At 47.6% G+C, this 16697-nt stretch overlaps 1 long non-coding RNA gene across 1 annotated transcript in view; it reads left to right on the top strand.

Moving 5' to 3' along the window:
- LOC135457434 (uncharacterized) overlaps window positions 1-16697 on the top strand; it is an 80573-nt gene that overhangs the window by 45634 nt on the left and 18242 nt on the right. The window contains exons 4-5 of the long non-coding RNA XR_010442731.1: window positions 1040-1101; window positions 12380-12411. This is a non-coding gene — a long non-coding RNA (uncharacterized LOC135457434). The remainder of the gene's footprint in view (window positions 1-1039; window positions 1102-12379; window positions 12412-16697) is intronic.

Genomic DNA, 16697 nt, shown 5'->3' with positions numbered 1-16697 from the left:
GCCAAAGCCAGGTCCTGGTGGCTTTTTGTGCGTTTGATCAGAACTGAATTGTTGGATTTCCCATCATTTTGGGGGCAAAAAGAAAACAGAAGGGAAGTAATGAAGGAATAAGTTTTGATTTGGATGGATTGCAGAGTCTCTGTGGGCTCATTGATTAGGAACAAATCAACTTTTTGACTCATTGATTAGGATTAAATTGATTCCACAGATCCAGCTCCAACTGAAGCTGGATTTGTGGGATATCATGATTTCCTGGAGCTGCCACGTGCCTTCATCCCTTTCGCTTTATAGACTTGGATGTCACCTGGGAGGTTGTTGGAGGTCAGGATATGTTGAATTAAAGACAAAAATACTTTGAGGGATCCTTTCCACTTTCCTTTATTCCCAGTTCTTTGGGGATAAAATGGATTTTTGTGGAGGAGCAACGTGCCCATCCAGCAGGAGGGAAGGGATCTGTGCCTGGGCAGGAAGGAATGCAGCTCCTTTGATCCCACAAACACCCACAGGTGCTTGCAAAACCTTTGTCGTGGAGCTGAGCTGAACCTTTATTAATTGGAGTTGAGGAAGGAACGTGTGGGATCATTTCCCTCAGTCTGAATTTGGGGTAAAAGTGCCAGCTGGGATGGTTTAAATTCAAGCAGAGTTTGTCAAAGATTTAATTGGTGAATCCATCGAGGGCTGGGCTGTGCTTGTGGAGATGGCCTCTCCCTGAAAGGAGAAATAAAAAGAAAATTTTTTGCTGAAAAGAAATAATTAAAAAAAAAATCAATTGGAGCAAACAAAACTCCAGCTGATGATCTTCCATCTCTGGTCAGCAGCTGGGAGCCTCAGATGAAGGTGGGGAAATAAATTTTCCTCCTTGCTTTAGCACTGAAATAATTCCCAGAACAGTGTAAATGTGGGGGAAAAGGGAATTTTGAGCAAAAAGGGCTGAAGGCTGAGGTGGGTTGGATGGAGCCTGGGTGTAAGGAAGAGTGAGCATCACTTCTTCATTTCCTACACAATAAATTAACCCTTTCCTCCTTCTTTTCCTCCACAGAGCCGTGTTTGGGGCGAACCAAGACCTGAGCACATCCTTTTCCATCTCCACTCCTTTCCAGGGTGAGTGAATCCTCTTGTCTCCGCTCCTGCTGCCGTGTCCTGTGCAGCTCCAAAGTGTGACTTGAGGTTCAGGGGAAAATCTCTCTTTTCCTAATCTTTGCACTGATAACACAGAGCCTAATTTAGCAGCAGTCAGGCAGAACATTTGGATTTTGTCATCCATTTCCAAAACTATTGTTGGCTTCTTATTCCTTTGTTTCCACACACCACCACCCCCAGCTCGTTTCAGATTTACATTTTCTTGGAGGTGCCAAAAGATAAGGTAATGCCAACTTGATGATTAATTAGCTAATACTTTCCTCTGCCCTGAGATGGAAAGCCTTTATCTGAGTCACCTATTAATTATTATTTTATTTATTTGAAGGGACTCCAGTTCTGCCCTCTTGAGAAATTTGGGCAGGAATTTATAGGAAAAGGATGAAAGAAAGCCAAAGGAACTTCAAGTTATTATCAGAGAATAAGTCTTAATGTTGAGATCAGGGTGCTTTTTTATCTATATTTTGCAAGCCCTGAGCAATATCAGAGTCTTATTGTCAAAATCACTGGAAATACAGAGTTCTGAGGCTTTCCAGCATCCTTAGAGATGCAAAAATCAATAAAAACCTTGATTTTCCAGAGGCTGTGGGACTGGCTCAGCCATTCCTAAGCTCAGCCTACTTGCCTGAGCTTGGGAAAGTTGTGGGTAAAACTCACCTGGGGCACTTCTGATGTGGAAGCTTCCGGAAGCTTGGTGGGGTGCACATCCCTTTGTTTTGGGAACTGGGAAGAGGCTGCAGATATTTCCTCCCAAGTGAGAATCTTTGGGATTGTCCTGCTCAAATCCAGCTCCAAATGCGTTTTTCTGGCTTTAATTAAAAGTGGGATATTTGGGATTCAAGCTGGAGCTCAGACCCAGGGCATGGTCATTCAAGGTGCCATAAATGCATTAACACAGGAGCAGGGATGTGGAGAAGTTTAATTAATAATGATAATGTTTAATGAAATAATGATAAAAAAGGGGCAAACGGGGGGTTGGATAATGAGGATGGATTTATTGTGGGTGAGTTTGGTTACCTCATCCTCCTGAGATCATGATGAGGAATGAGGTAATTTTATGGCACTGTGAGAACCCTGCCTGTGGGCAGGAATGGATGCCAGGCACGGGAGAGGTGCTGCACAGCCAGGGACAATCCAGGAGGACACCAGGAAGGGACAATCCAGGAGGACACCAAGAAGGGACAATCCAGGAGGACACCAGGAAGGGACAATCCAGGAGGACACCAGGAAGGGACAATCCAGGAGGGACAATCCTGGAGGACACCAGGAAGGAACAATCCAGGAGGACACCAAGAAGGGACAATCCAGGAGGACACCAGGCAGTGACAATCCAGCAGGGACGATCCAGGAGAACACCAAGAAGGGACAATCCAGGAGGAAACCAAGAAGGGACAATCCAGGAAGGACAATCCTGGAGGACACCAGGAAGGGACAATCCATGAGAACACCAGGCAGGGACAATCCAGGAGGACACCATGCAGAGACAATCCAGGAGGACACCACGCAGAGACAATCCAGGAGGACACCAAGCAGGGACAATCCAGGAGGACACCAAGAAGGGACAATCCAGGAGGGACAATCCTGGAGGACACCAGGAAGGGACAATCCATGAAGACACTAGGCAGGTATAATCCAGGAGGACACCAAGCAGAGACAATCCAGGAGGACACCAGGGAGGGACAATCCAGGAGAACACCAGGCAGGGACAATCCAGGAGGACACCAGGCAGTGACAATCCAGCAGGGAAAATCCAGGAGAACACCAAGAAGGGACAATCCAGGAGGGACAGTCCTGGAGGACACCAGGAAGGGACAATCCATGAAGACACTAGGCAGGTATAATCCAGGAGGACACCAAGCAGAGACAATCCAGGAGGACACCAGGGAGTGACAATCCATGAAGACACTAGGCAGGGACAATCCAGCAGGGACAATCCAGGAGGAAACCAAGAAGGGACAATCCAGGAGGACACCAGACAGTGACAATCCAGCAGGGACAATCCAGGAGGAAACCAAGAAGGGACAATCCTGGAGGACACCAGGAAGGGACAATCCAGGAGGGACAATCCTGGAGGACACCAAGAAAGGACAATCCAGGAGGAAACCAAGAAGGGACAATCCAGGAGGGACAGTCCTGGAGGACACCAGGGAGGGACAATCCAGGAGGACACCAGGGAGGCACAATCCAGGAGGACACCAAGCAGGGACAATCCAGGAGGACACCAGGCAGGGACAATCCAGGAGGACACCAGGGAGGGACAATCCAGGAGGACGCCAAGCAGGGACAATCCAGGAGGACACCAGGAAGGGACAATCCAGGAGGACACCAGGCAGGGACAATCCAGGAGGGACAATCCAGGAGGACACCAGGCAGTGACAATCCAGGAGGACACCAGGGAGGGACAATCCAGGAGGACGCCAAGCAGGGACAATCCAGGAGGGCACCAGGCAGCAGGAAAAGCTGCAGAAGAGTTCCAGGAGCTCTGTGCGCAAAGGTGAACCACCCAGGAAATCCGTTTGGAAACCTTTGGAGTTGTCTTGGTTTGGAAACTCAGATGTCTGCTAAGGAAGGCAAGAGCCTCCCCTGAAGTGGAGAATGTAAACCCCACCCCTCTGAATTGCTATAAATTTTAAATTAAGGAGTTCTCAGGCAAAAATATGGGAGCAGGAATAAGAGTTCTTTAATAGGGAAGAAAATAAAAGGATAAAATAAACAATGCAGTAAATTAGAACAGCAGTGACAGAGTCAGAACCCAACCTGACACCCTGTGGGTCAGGCTGCTGGCAGCAGTGCCATTGGAATTGTGGCTCAGCCCTCCTGCAGTGTCAGGGCTGGTTCTGCTGGAGCAGGGATCTGGAGAAAGGTGCAGTCTCTGCCTCTGGAGATCCAGGGGAAGAGGCAGCTGCTGTTCCTCTGGGGAATCCAGGGGAGAAGCCGTGCTGGTGTTCCAGAATCTCCAGATTATATCCAGGCAGGAATGCTTGGCTGGTGTTCCAGAATCTCCAGATTATATCCAGGTAGGAATGCTTGGCTGGTGTTCCAGAATCTCCAGATTATATCTGGGTAGGAATGTTTGAAATCTCCAGATTATATCCAGGCAGGAATGCTTGGCTGGTGTCCCAGAATCTCCAGATTATATCCAGGCAGGAATGCTTGGCTGGTGTTCCAGAATCTCCAGATTCTATCCAGGCAGGAATGCTTGGCTGGTGTTCCAGAATCTCCAGATTATATCCAGGCAGGAATGCTTGGCTGGTGTTCCAGAGTCTCCAGATTATATCCAGGTAGGAATGCTTGGCTGGTGTTCCAGAATCTCCAGATTATATCCAGGCAGGAATGCTTGGCTGGTGTTCCAGAGTCTCCAGATTATATCCAGGCAGGAATGCTTGGCTGGTGTTCCAGAATCTCCAGATTATATCCAGGCAGGAATGCTTGGCTGGTGTTCCAGAATCTCCAGATTATATCCAGGCAGGAATGCTTGGCTGGTGTTCCAGAATCTCAGATTATATCCGGGTAGGAATGCTTGGCTGGTGTTCCAGAATCTCCAGATTATATCCAGGTAGGAATGTTTGAAATCTCCAGATTATATCCAGGTAGGAATGCCTGGCTCCTCCCTCTGCCGGGAATAGGACACACAGAGCAGGGACAGCCTGGTGCCACCCCTGCCAGGGTCACAGAGCAGGGACAGTGGAGAAGCCGTGCTGGTGTTCCAGAATCTCCAGATTATATCCAGGCAGGAATGCTTGGCTGGTGCTCCAGAATCTCCAGATTATATCCAGGCAGGAATGCTTGGCTGGTGTTCCAGAATCTCCAGATTATATCCAGGCAGGAATGCTTGGCTGGTGCTCCAGAATCTCCAGATTATATCCAGGTAGGAATGCTTGGCTGGTGCTCCAGAATCTCCAGATTATATCCAGGCAGGAATGCTTGGCTCCTCCCCCGGGCTCACCTCTCCCAATGGGATGCTGTAGTTCTTATCAGTGACATTCAATGGCTGTTATCAGCAGGCTTTAAGGATGAGCTTTAAGGTCCCTTCCCACCCAAACCATGCTGGGATTCTCTAAAACAAGCAAAGCAGAGCAGTGGGAAAAGAGCAAGGCAAAGAGAAGGACAAGGATGTGCTGCCCATCCAGGCTCTCAGTGCCCTCAACACCCAGCTGTCCTGACCCTCCACAGCTCCTGCTAAAGTTGTGGGGAAAGAAAGACGGAATTTTCACGTTTTCAGTGGGAAAAAAAATTATTTAGTGCACTGAAAATTGCTCACTGATGTGCTGCCTCTGGCACTCACCTGGCAAAGGGGAAACCTGGGCTCTGCTCCCTGCTCCTGTTTAAAAAATCAGCAATTAGAATGCACAATCAGCCCTCAAAGCTATAATCTCATTAAAAATAAGGACTGAAATTAAAGAATTCACCAGTCCAAGCTTTCCTAGGGCCGCTGGGGGAAGCAGGAAGGGAGTACCTGCAGCAAGAGCTGCCTCTGCCAGGACGTGGTTATTCATGCAAAGCAGGGCAGCATCATGCAGGCTGGAATTCAGCACTCAGACGTTCCTGCAGCCTGGCTGGGGCTCAGATTTCCTGCAGGAAGGGAGGGAAGCAGAGCAGGCTGTCCCACATGTGAGGTGACCACACTGAGACACGGGAGGGAGAGGAGCTGCTCCCACTGCCTCCCACTCCTCCCTCATCCTGCCAAACCCAGCCCTGAGAGCTGAGTTTCCATCAAATCCCAGCGTGGCTGGGCTTGGGAGGGAGCTTAAAGCTCCCTTTAGAAATAGTAGAAATATTAGAAATATTAGAAATATTAGAAATATTAGAAATATTAGAAATATTAGAAATATTAGAAATATTAGAAATATTAGAAATATTAGAAATATTGGAAATATTAGAAATATTAGAAATATTAGAAATATTAGAAATAATATTAGAAATCAGAAGTGTTGGAAATATTTTATTAGATTATTAGACAGAAATTAGAATATTCTGTTAGAAATATTTCTGTCCTATAAAAGGACACCTCCCACCATCCCAGGCTACTCCAATCCTGGCCCAGCGTGGACTTGAGAACATCCAGGGATGGGCAGCTGTGCTCTGAGCAGGTTCTCAGTGAGTTTCTCAGTGAATTTTCCACCCAGGAATGAACAGAGCATCCTCCGTACAGGTCTGGAGAGGAAGAGTCAGGTGTGGCTGTAGGACAGCATCTTCATGGATAACATTTCATATTCAGCTTTGAAATGGAACCCAGAGCTCCCAGCTTCTCCCTGCAGCCTTGAGGCCATCCAGGGATGGGGAGATGTGCCCTGAGCAGGTGCTCAGTGAATTTTCCACCCAGGAATGAACAGAGCATCCTCCATACAGGTCTGGAGAGGATGAGTCAGGTATGGCACAACACCTTCATGGAGAACATCTTCTATCTATCCAGCTTTGAAATGGAGCCCAGAACTGCAGCCTTTGCCTCAGCCTTGAGGCCATCCAGGGATGGGCAGCTGTGCTCTGAGCAGGTTCTCAGTGAGTTTCTCAGTGAATTTTCCACCCAGGAATGAACAGAGCATCCTCCGTACAGGTCTGGAGAGGAAGAGTCAGGTGTGGCTGTAGGACAGCACCTTCATGGACAACATTTCATATTCAGCTTTGAAATGGAACCCAGAGCTCCCAGCTTCTCCCTGCAGCCTTGAGGACATCCAGGGATGGGGAGCTGTGCTCTGAGCAGGTTCTCAGTGAGTTTCTCAGTGAATTTTCCACTCAGGAATGAACAGAGCGTCCTCCGTACAGGTCTGGAGAGGAAGAGTCAGGTGTGGCTGTAGGACAGCATCTTCATGGATAACATTTCATATTCAGCTTTGAAATGGAACCCAGAGCTCCCAGCTTCTCCCTGCACCCTTGAGGCCATCCAGGGATGGGGAGCTGTGCTCTGAGCAGGTTCTCAGTGAATTCCCCACTCAGAAAGAACAGTCAGGAGAGGAAGAGTCAGGTATGGCACAACACCTTCATGGACAACATCTCCTATCTATCCAGCTTTGAAATGGAACCCAGAGCTCCCAGCTTCTCCCTGCACCCTTGAGGCCATCCAGGGATGGGCAGCTGTGCTCTGAGCAGGTTCTCAGTGAATTTTCCACTCAGAAAGAACAGTCAGGAGAGGAAGAGTCAGGTATGGCACAACACCTTCATGGACAACATCTCTTATCCAGCTTTGAAATGGAACTCAGAGCTCCCAGCCTCCGCCTGCAGCCTTGAGGCCATCCAGGGATGGGCAGCTGTGCTCTGAGCAGGTTCTCAGTGAGTTTCTCAGTGAATTTTCCACCCAGGAATGAACAGAGCATCCTCCGTACAGGTCAGGTGTGGCTGTAGGACAGCACCTTCATGGACAACACTTCATATTCAGCTTTGAAATGGAACCCAGAGCTCCCAGCTTCTCCCTGCAGCCCAGCACTGAAGGCAGGAGGGGCTCAGTGTTTCTCTGAGCTGCTGGCAGTGCTCTGCTCCTTTCCATCCCCATTTTCCGTTCCATTCGCTGCCTCCCTTCCCACCCTCCGGACACAATGGGCTCCTTCTGCTGTGAATCTCCCCTCAGACGCTGCTGGCTCCTCTCTTTGGGATGCCTTTCCGTGGGGAGAAGAGGGGAAATATTCCCTGTTCCCAGAGAGAAGCAGCACTGGCAGCCTGGGTTATTTTGTCGGACGTGTGGCTTTAAGTGACGCCTTTGCCATCTGTTCCGTCTGCTAATTATGAATGCAAAACAAACGGAGCCCACAATTGCTTCATTTAGAATAAGAGAGATGGCAGTGACCAAAACAGTTTTATTTTGGTGTCAGATGCTCTTTTTATTCCTCCTGTCTCTTCCTAATCCAAAGCAGGGCTGGAGCTCTTCTCCCTCTCCCCGTTTGCAGCAGTGGGTGTTGCTCTGACAAACAGCACCAACTTCTGCAGGAGGGACAATCCCACAAGAGCAAGGAAAGGGGAAAAAATTCTTCATTTTCAGCTGATTCCAGCTTTTCTGGTCTCAATTCAGTTGTGCTGCTCTCGGAGCTGCAGAGAGACAATCAGGGCACCTGCAGAGAATTTTCCAGCAGAGTGTGAAATATTCTATTTCCCTTCCCCATAGAAGAGTTTTGTAGCCAGGATGGAGAGAAGGAATGGTGCTCTCTGCTAAGGTTGTGTCTAGGAACCCAGAACAATCCCTCAAGAGTAAGGAAAGAGAAAAAAATTCTTCATTTTCAGCTGATTCCAGCTTTTCTGGTCTCAATCCAGTTGTGCTGCTCTCGGAGCTGCAGAGAGACAATCAGGGCACCTGCAGAGGGTTTGCCAGCAGTGTGTGAAGCCTTTCTACCCCTGGTTCCTCTCCCCACAGAAGTTTTGCAGCCAGGATGGGACAGAATGGGGGCAAGGAATGATGCTCTTTGCTGGGACTGTGTCTAGGAACCCAGGACAATCCCACAAGAGCAAGGAAAGAGAAGAAAAAATCTTAATTTCCAACTGATTCCAGTTTTTCTGGTCTCAATCCAGTTGTGCTGCTCTCAGAGCTGCAGAGAGACAATCAGGGTACATGTAGAGAATTTGCCAGCAGAGTGTGAAATATTCTATTTCCCTTCCCCATAGAAGAGTTTTGTAGCCAGGATGGAGGGCAGGAATGGTGCTCTCTGCTGGGGCTGTGTCTAGGAACCCAGAACAATCCCTCAAGAGCAAGGAAAGGGAAAAATTTCTTCATTTTCAGCTGATTCCAGCTTTTCTGGTCTCAATCCAGTTGTGCTGCAAAGAGACAATCAGGGCACCTGCAGAGGGTTTGCCAGCAGTGTGTGAAACCCTTCCTGAGCCTTTCCACCTCTGGTTCCTCTCCCCACAGATGAGTTTTGCAGCCCACAAGAACAAGGAAAGAGAAAAATCTTCATTTTCAGCTGATTCCAGCTTTTCTGGTCTCAATCCAGTTGTGCTGCTCTCAGAGCTGCAGAGAGACAATCAGGGTACCTGCAGAGAATTTGCCAGCAGTGTGTGAAGCCTTTCTACCCCTGGTTCCTCGCACCACAGAAGTTTTGCAGCCAGGATGGGACAGAATGGGGGCAAGGAATTATGCTCTTTGCTGGGACTGTGTCTAGGAACCCAGGACAATCCGTCAAGAGCAAGGAAAGAGAAAAAAAATCTTCATTTTCAGCTGATTCCAGCTTTTCTGGTCTCAATCCAGTTGTGCTGCAGAGAGACAATCAGGGTACATGCAAAGAATTTGCCAGCAGTGTGTGAAGCCTTTCTACCCCTGGTTCCTCTCACCACAGAAGTTTTGCAGCCAGGATGGGACAGAATGGGGGCAAGGAATGATGCTCTTTGCTGGGACTGTGTCTAGGAACCCAGGACAATCCCACAAGAGTAAGGAAAGAGGAAAAAATTCTTCATTTTCAGCTGATTCCAGCTTTTCTGGTCTCAATCCAGTTGTGCTGCAAAGAGACAATCAGGGTACCTGCAGAGAATTTGCCAGCAGTGTGTGAAACCCTTCCTCAGCCTTTCCACCTCTGGTTCCTCTCCCCACAGATGAGTTTTGCAGCCCACAAGAACAAGGAAAGAGAAAAATCTTCATTTTCAACTGATTCCAGCTTTTCTGGTCTCAATTCAGTTGTGCTGCAAAGAGACAACCAGGGCACCTGCAGAGAGTTTGCCAGCAGTGTGTGAAATATTCTATTTCCCCTCCCCACAGAAGAGTTTTGCAGCCAGAATGAGGGGAAGGAATGATGCTCTCTGCTGGGGCTGTGTCCACAGGAAATGTGTTTTTTTCCCTTTTGGTTTGGTGTTAAAATTTGCCTTTATCACAGCTTTAATTCCAAGCTGGAAGAAGGAAAATTTTCTTTTCTCAGTGGGATTTCGAGAACAGGGCATGTAGAGGTCAAAGTTCCTTGCTAGAAATCCTTGACAGGTGTGAAAAATTTAATCCAAACCATTCATAAATCACCATTCTCTTCCCCACTTGATGCATTTAACTGCTCTGGGACAGTTTTATTCCAAATATCAGCAGTCCTGGGTCGAATTTGGGCTGTTGTTTGTCAGGAATGGAAATTCTGTATATCTTGGTGGTGTTTCATTGGAGAATTTGGGTCTCGTGCTTCTTTGCCCAAATTGTGGCACCTGTAATAAAAAAAAAAAAAAAAAAAAAAAAAAACCCAAACAAAACAAACAATAACAACAACAAAAAAATGCAACCCCCTCCCCCCCAAAAAACCCCAAAAAAACCCCAAAACAAAACAAAATTTGTGGTTTGCCTGCTGTAGGAAAATATTGGTGAAAATCTCATTTTCGTGGTGATAAGGCAATAAAAATCCCCATTTTTTGGCCAGCAGCAGCAGCAAGGTGAATTTTCCATGAGGGAAACTCCAGAAGGGAAAATGCTCCCTAAATTAAATTACCTGAGCTGATTTACATCACACTATAGGAACATTTAAGTGGGGTTTTCTCCTTCTTTTCTGGCATTTATCAACGCTGTGGATGCTTCCAAACAAGAATAATATCTAAAACTATTTTTAGATATTATTATTTCCTATATATTTTTAGATATTATTATTTCCTAGATATTAGTATTTCCTAGATATTAGTATTCCCTAGATATTATTATTTCCTAGATATTATTTTTTCCTAGCTAACTTGGGATTTCTTTTCCTTTCAGGCAGGTATTATCCCAAAAAATTTGCTGGAAGAGGAAGCAACTCTCAGCACCCCCTGCAAGGATTTTATCTCTCTTTTAAATTCCCCAGTTCAGAGCAGGGGTAATGACACTTGTGCTGATGATAAAATGGAGCGTGGCTGCATGGAGTAGCGTTTAAAAATAATGATACACCTCTAAGTAGGTCTTATAAAAGGAAATCTTCAATAGCTCCAGGGAAACAGATGCTTTGGGGGACTGGGGGATAAAAATAGCGGCTCCCAATTGGCAACCAAAACAGAAATGCAGCCCCACTCAGGCAAGCTCGGCAGCAGAAATTCCTCTGAGAACCTCAGGGCCCCGAAAGTGGGATGGTGAGAGAAGCACCTGGTGCTGCACCTGCAGGGGGGTTTGGCATCTTTTTGTCTGTTCTGCTTTTCACCAGAAAATCATGGAGTGGTTTGGGTGGGAAGGACGTTAAAGCTCAGCCAGTTCCTCCCTGACACCTTCCACCATCCCAGGGTGCTCCAGCCTGGCCCTGGCACTCGGTTATCTAGGAAAAAATAATATCTAGGAAGTAATAATATCTAAAAATAGCTAGGAAATAATAAAACTGTTTGGAAGCATCCATAGATAAATCCCCAGAAAAGAAGGAGAAAACCCCACTTCAGTGTTCCTGTGATGTGGTGGAAATGCAGCTCAGGTGATTTAATTTACCTGTGCCAGGGCCTGCCCACCCTCCCAGAGGAGAATTCCCTCCCAACATCCCAACCAAACCTCCTCTCTGTCAGTTCAGAGTGATTTTCTTGCTGTTTCTCAGCTTTCCCTCCATAGTGGTGCCTTTCACCACCAAATCAGGAGCTTTGCCCAGGGTTCATTTTTGGGACAAAATCGTTTTTCCGGGATGGAGGTTTGTGCTTTGCAGGGTGAGGTTTCCCAGGTGGCCGGCCAGGGGCAAAGGCAGGGGATGTTCCCTGCTGCCCCAGGGCACAGAGGAGTGTGAGCAGCCCCAGCCCAGCCCAGCGTCTGCTCAGGTACCAATTCCACTGATTTCAAGTTAAAATAATTGGGATTTCATGGACGTTGGGAGATGTGGAGGAGTGTGAGCGGCCCCAGCCCAGCCCAGTGTCTGCTCAGGTACCAATTCCACTGATTTCAAGTTAAAATAATTGGGATTTCATGGACGTTGGGAGATGTGGCTTGATCTCTTCTCATGGCTCTGCTGTGGAAGTGAAAACCTCCTTCAACGCCCCCTTAAACCTCATTCCAGCTGTTTGTCCTTCCTCAGCCTCAGGAACCCCTCAAAGCTCATTCCAGCTGTTTCTTGAAGCATGGACCTCAAGGCAGGTGCCTCAACCCCACGTTTTTGGAGCACTCTTAATTAATTTTGTGCCTCCAAAGCTGTATTGAGTGAGTCATGGTCATTGAAATCCCCTTAATTGGACATTTTTGGGTTTGGGACAGAAATATCAACCTGTACAAAAGCAAGCTGAGGAGAGGGGAATGTTTATTTTGTGTGCTTTTGTTTGACTCAGAGAAACAGAATCCTGGGTTTGTGATGATTTCTGCTTTTAGGGCAAAAGCCAGATCTCAAATGAACAGTTTTAACGTGTTGGTTTGGTGTTTTTCTTTCAGGTGGGTTCTCCCAAATGAAGACAACCACTCAGGTGAGTCAAATATTAATTTCTATTCTCAGTTCATGGAGTGACATGGATAGGGAACCCCCTGAGGCTGAGCACAAGGAATTCCCTCTCCTGTGCTTTTGTCCTGGCTAGAAAACAAAGTATTGGCGAACTTTGGGTTCCTGTTATGGGATTTGCTCCCTTCAGGACAATCCCTGACTCAGAGAATCCCAGATTTGGTGGGATTTAAATCCCACCCCATCCCTGCCATGGGAAGAATTTTCCTTGGGATGTGCAAGTCCTCCTGAATGCTGACTGCTCCAAGGCACAGCCCATGAAATCGGCTTTTCCCACGTGTGCTGGTTTTGTGGATTCCTGCATTCCTCGTGTGAGGATGGAAATCCTCATTTCCCCCAGAGCAGGGCACAAAAGGAGCAAGGAAAGCAGGTGCTGAACAATCCCTCTGAGAGGGTTTGAGATGGGCAAGAGAGGGAAGGAGGGCCTAAAGAAAGAGATGGATTTCCTGCGTCCAAATCAAGGAGCAGCAGAGAAAAAAAAAAAAAAAAAAAAAAAAAAACCAGAAAAGAAAACCCCACCAAGTTTAATTTAAACCAAGTTTAATTTAAACCAAGTTTAATCCTGTCCCAGACAAGGTCAGCAGGCACCACGCACAAATAGCTCAGGCTTTGATTTGATCTGTCCCTTCCTAAAAGTGGAAGGTGAAAATATTGCACCCAGTGTGTGCTTTGGGAACTGGGGGGAAACCGAAGGGAGGAGGGAAATAAAGTGTTGTTTATTGTGGATATACGACCCCAGCGTGCTGGGAGAACGAGCCCCAGTGTGGGACACTGCTGGATCTGGCAGGGATTCAGACATCTGCCAGGGAAAGGGGGATTTTTGTCGGGAGAAGTGGGAGAGAGGGAGAGACACCGGGCTCTGTGTCAGCCCGGAGAACGCTTCCTCTTTAAAACCGCCTGCCCCAGCCGGGGCTCCCGGGTTTGGTATTCAGCAGCCGGGTCCCCGCCCCCCGGCAGCCTTTCACTTGTGAAGTTTGAAAGATGATCCAGAGCCGGGCCGTGCCGTGCCGTGTTTTGCTGTGCAGTGCTGAGCTGTGTTGTGCTCTGCTGTGCAGTGCCGTGCCGTGCCGTGCTGTGCCATGCTGTGCTGTTTTGCCGTGCCGTGCTATGCTGAGCCGTGCCGTGCCGTGCCGTGCTATGCCATGCTGTGCTGAGCCGTGCCGTGCCGTGCCATGCTGTGCCGTGCCGTGCTATGCCATGCTGTGCGTGCCGTGCTATGCCATGCTGTGCTGAGCCGTGCCGTGCCGTGCCATGCAGTGCCGTGCCGTGCCGTGCTATGCCATGCCGTGCCGTGCCGTGCCGTGCCGTGCTGTGTTTCGCTCTGCCGTGCCGTGCCGTGCCATGCTGTGCTGTTTTGCCGTGCCGTGCTATGCCATGCTGTGCCGTGCCGTGCTATGCCATGCTGAGCCGTGCCGTGCTATGCAGTGCCATGCCGTGCTGTGTTTTCCTCTGCCGTGCCGTGCCGTGCTGTGTTTTGCTCTGCCGTGCCGTGCTGTGCCGTGCCGTGCTATGCCATGCTGTGCTGTTTTGCCGTGCCGTGCTATGCCATGCTGTGCCGTGCCGTGCCGTGCTGTGTTTTCCTCTGCCGTGCCGTGCCGTGCCAGCGGCCCCGCTCAAAGCCAGGCTGAATGCAGCGCGTTGGTGCAATGGTGCCGCAGTGCTGCGTGATCGGAATGCCAGATGCAACACGGGGGGAAAGGCCACAAATGTGCCTGCATTCCCAGTTTACACAAGTCTCCTTAGCAACTTGTCTGATTATTCACTTTTTTCCCCCTTTTTTTTTTTTATTTTTTCTCCCCATACATGTTGTCCCAAATCCCCAGCGAATAAAACACTCCCCGAGTTTGTTTTTTTTTTTTTTTCTCAGTGTTGTTTTGCCTTTTCCTTTTGTTAAATTAGTGAATTAATTTTAATTTTATTTTTTCCCCCCTCTCTGTACCCTCGGCAGAGGGGCTGGGGGTGGGGGCACCGGGACAGTTTTCATTGTGACTTGCCCAGAGTTGGTTCCTTTCCAGTTGTTCACATCTCAGCATGCGGAATTATTGTGCTTTCTCCCCATTAGCCACAGAATTGGCACCAGCCTGACATTGTTACTCACTGGAATTGTATTTGCAGCCGGGCTGATTTTCTTTTTAATTTTTTTCTTCTTTTTTTATTTATTTATTTTAATCACCCACATTTATTTTTTTTTAATTTTCATTTCATGACAACCCCTTTGATTTCCCAAACAATATATTTAACAGTCTGTAAAATGGAGGAGAGGAGGGAAAAAAACCCAATCCCTGAATCCCATATTCCCCTCCCCGTGCCATTTTTTTTAGTTGCCTCCTGAAGAACCCCCTCCCTCCCCATAGGAGGGAGTGGCCTTTTAGTGATCAAGGTACGTTGGATTATTTTTAATTTTTTTTTTCCCAGTTTCTGTGATACTTTATTAATAGCATGGGGCAAGAGAGAGGCTGAAGGGTGGGGAGAGCAGGGGAGGAGGGTGGAGAAAAAGCAGAGTTCTCCTCCAAGCCCTGTACCTTGAAATAACTCAAGGGGAAAAGAGTTGCAGCCTCGCTTGAGTTATTTCAAAATCTTCCTGGGTGCTTTTACTTTTCCTTTTGCTCCTATTTTTTTTTTTTTAATTATTTATTTCCAAGGGGAGGGGGTAGAAAAAGGAAAAAAAAAAATAAAAAGAAGAAACTGAGCCAAAAAACATTTTGAAGGCTTGATCTTGGCTTCTATACAAACAGATGTTGCCTGTCATTCCGTTGTTAAGCAGGCAGCAGATTGGAGCAAGCAGCAGCAGTTTAGGGGGAACTGCAGCAGAACTGCAAAGTGGGAGATACAGAAATATAGAAATATATTTTTCTTTTTTTCCTTTTTTTTTTGATTTTTTTTTGTTTTTTTTGGGGGTTTTTTGGGTTTTTTTTTTTTTTTTTTTGTTCTCCACATCAATATTTTTCCCTTGGAATTACCTCTAATTACAACACGTCTCTCTTCAATTTTCTTTTAATTCAATTTGGTTTTTTTGTTGTTGTGGGCAAAACAACCCCAAAACCAAATGGAAAAGCAGTAGGAACTCCCACCCAAATTTTACCAATGCATCTATTTTTTTAGGGCTGGTTTTGAGGGATTTTTTGGGGGTTGTTCTTTCTCCCACGTGTAGGGAAGGGGGTTCTGTAGGAAATGCTTTGGCATTCTCGGTAAGTGAATGTTTGCCATCCCTCAGGTCAGGGATTTCAGGGATTTTGGGGTTTTCCTCACTCCCAGCCCTGCTCCTGGTGCTGGAGGTGCAGCTGGGGAGCTCCAAGGCCTTTCTGTGTCCCCTCCAAGCTTTGGGAAGGCTGCAGGAGCAGAACCTCGCTGTTTGTCCTGCAGAAATTCTCCCGGAGCTCTTTTGTGCTCTGCCCGTGGATTTTATCCCTCATCCTTTTGATGCTCTCTGATTTTTTATTCCCCACTCCCTTTTTCACTTCTCCCCTCTGATTTAATCTCTGCCTGGCTGGGAGGAGAGAGGAAACAGCAAAACTCAAACTCAGCAGGCTTTGAGCCGAAGGAGTTAAAAGTTTCTTGGCAGCAGAGCAGCAGTTTAGCAACAGATCAGTTCATTTAAATGAAAGAAATCACAGCCCCAGCCATCTGATTTTGAAATTTCACATCTTCTGCTTCCACTTTAGAACAAAGCTTCTGTTTTTCCTTTCCCCCCTTTTATTAATCCGCGCTGCTTTTGTTCTAGACTCGGTGGGTTTGCAGAGAAACTCGGGATTCAGGCTGGGTTTTCCCTTGAAATGTGAAATTTTGGGGGTGCCTCCATCACATCCTGCACCCCCAGCAGCTGCTGGCAGGGCTGTTTGCCCCTCACTCTTTGTGAGATGGGAACAGCTCCCATTTTTGGGATAAAGGCACCTCAGCATTGGGAAAAGGAGCTGGGAGCAGCAGGGAACTGAGTGGGGATTTTCCCTGCCCACATCTGGAGTTTGGGACTCAGGATTTTCCCTTTAAATGTGAAACTGGTTGGTGCCTCCATCACCTCCTGCACACAGCTCCCATTTTTGGGATGAAGGCACCTCAGCCCTGGGAAAAGGAGCTGTGTCCAACAGAAACCAAGCGGGGATTTTCCCTGCCCACATCTGGAGTTTGGGGCTCAGGATTTTCCCTTTAAATATGAAATTGGGGGTGCCTCCATCATCCTGCACACCCAACAGCTGTTTGCTGGGAACAGCTCCCATTTTTGGGATAAAGGCACCTCAGCCCTGGGAAAAGGAGCAG

The sequence above is a fragment of the Zonotrichia leucophrys genome, chromosome 24 (genome assembly GCF_028769735.1).
Source record: "Zonotrichia leucophrys gambelii isolate GWCS_2022_RI chromosome 24, RI_Zleu_2.0, whole genome shotgun sequence".
NCBI classification, from domain to species: Eukaryota; Metazoa; Chordata; class Aves; order Passeriformes; family Passerellidae; genus Zonotrichia; species Zonotrichia leucophrys.
The sequence above is the reverse complement of the archived record's forward strand: the minus strand, read 5'-3'. Positions and strand labels throughout refer to the sequence as shown.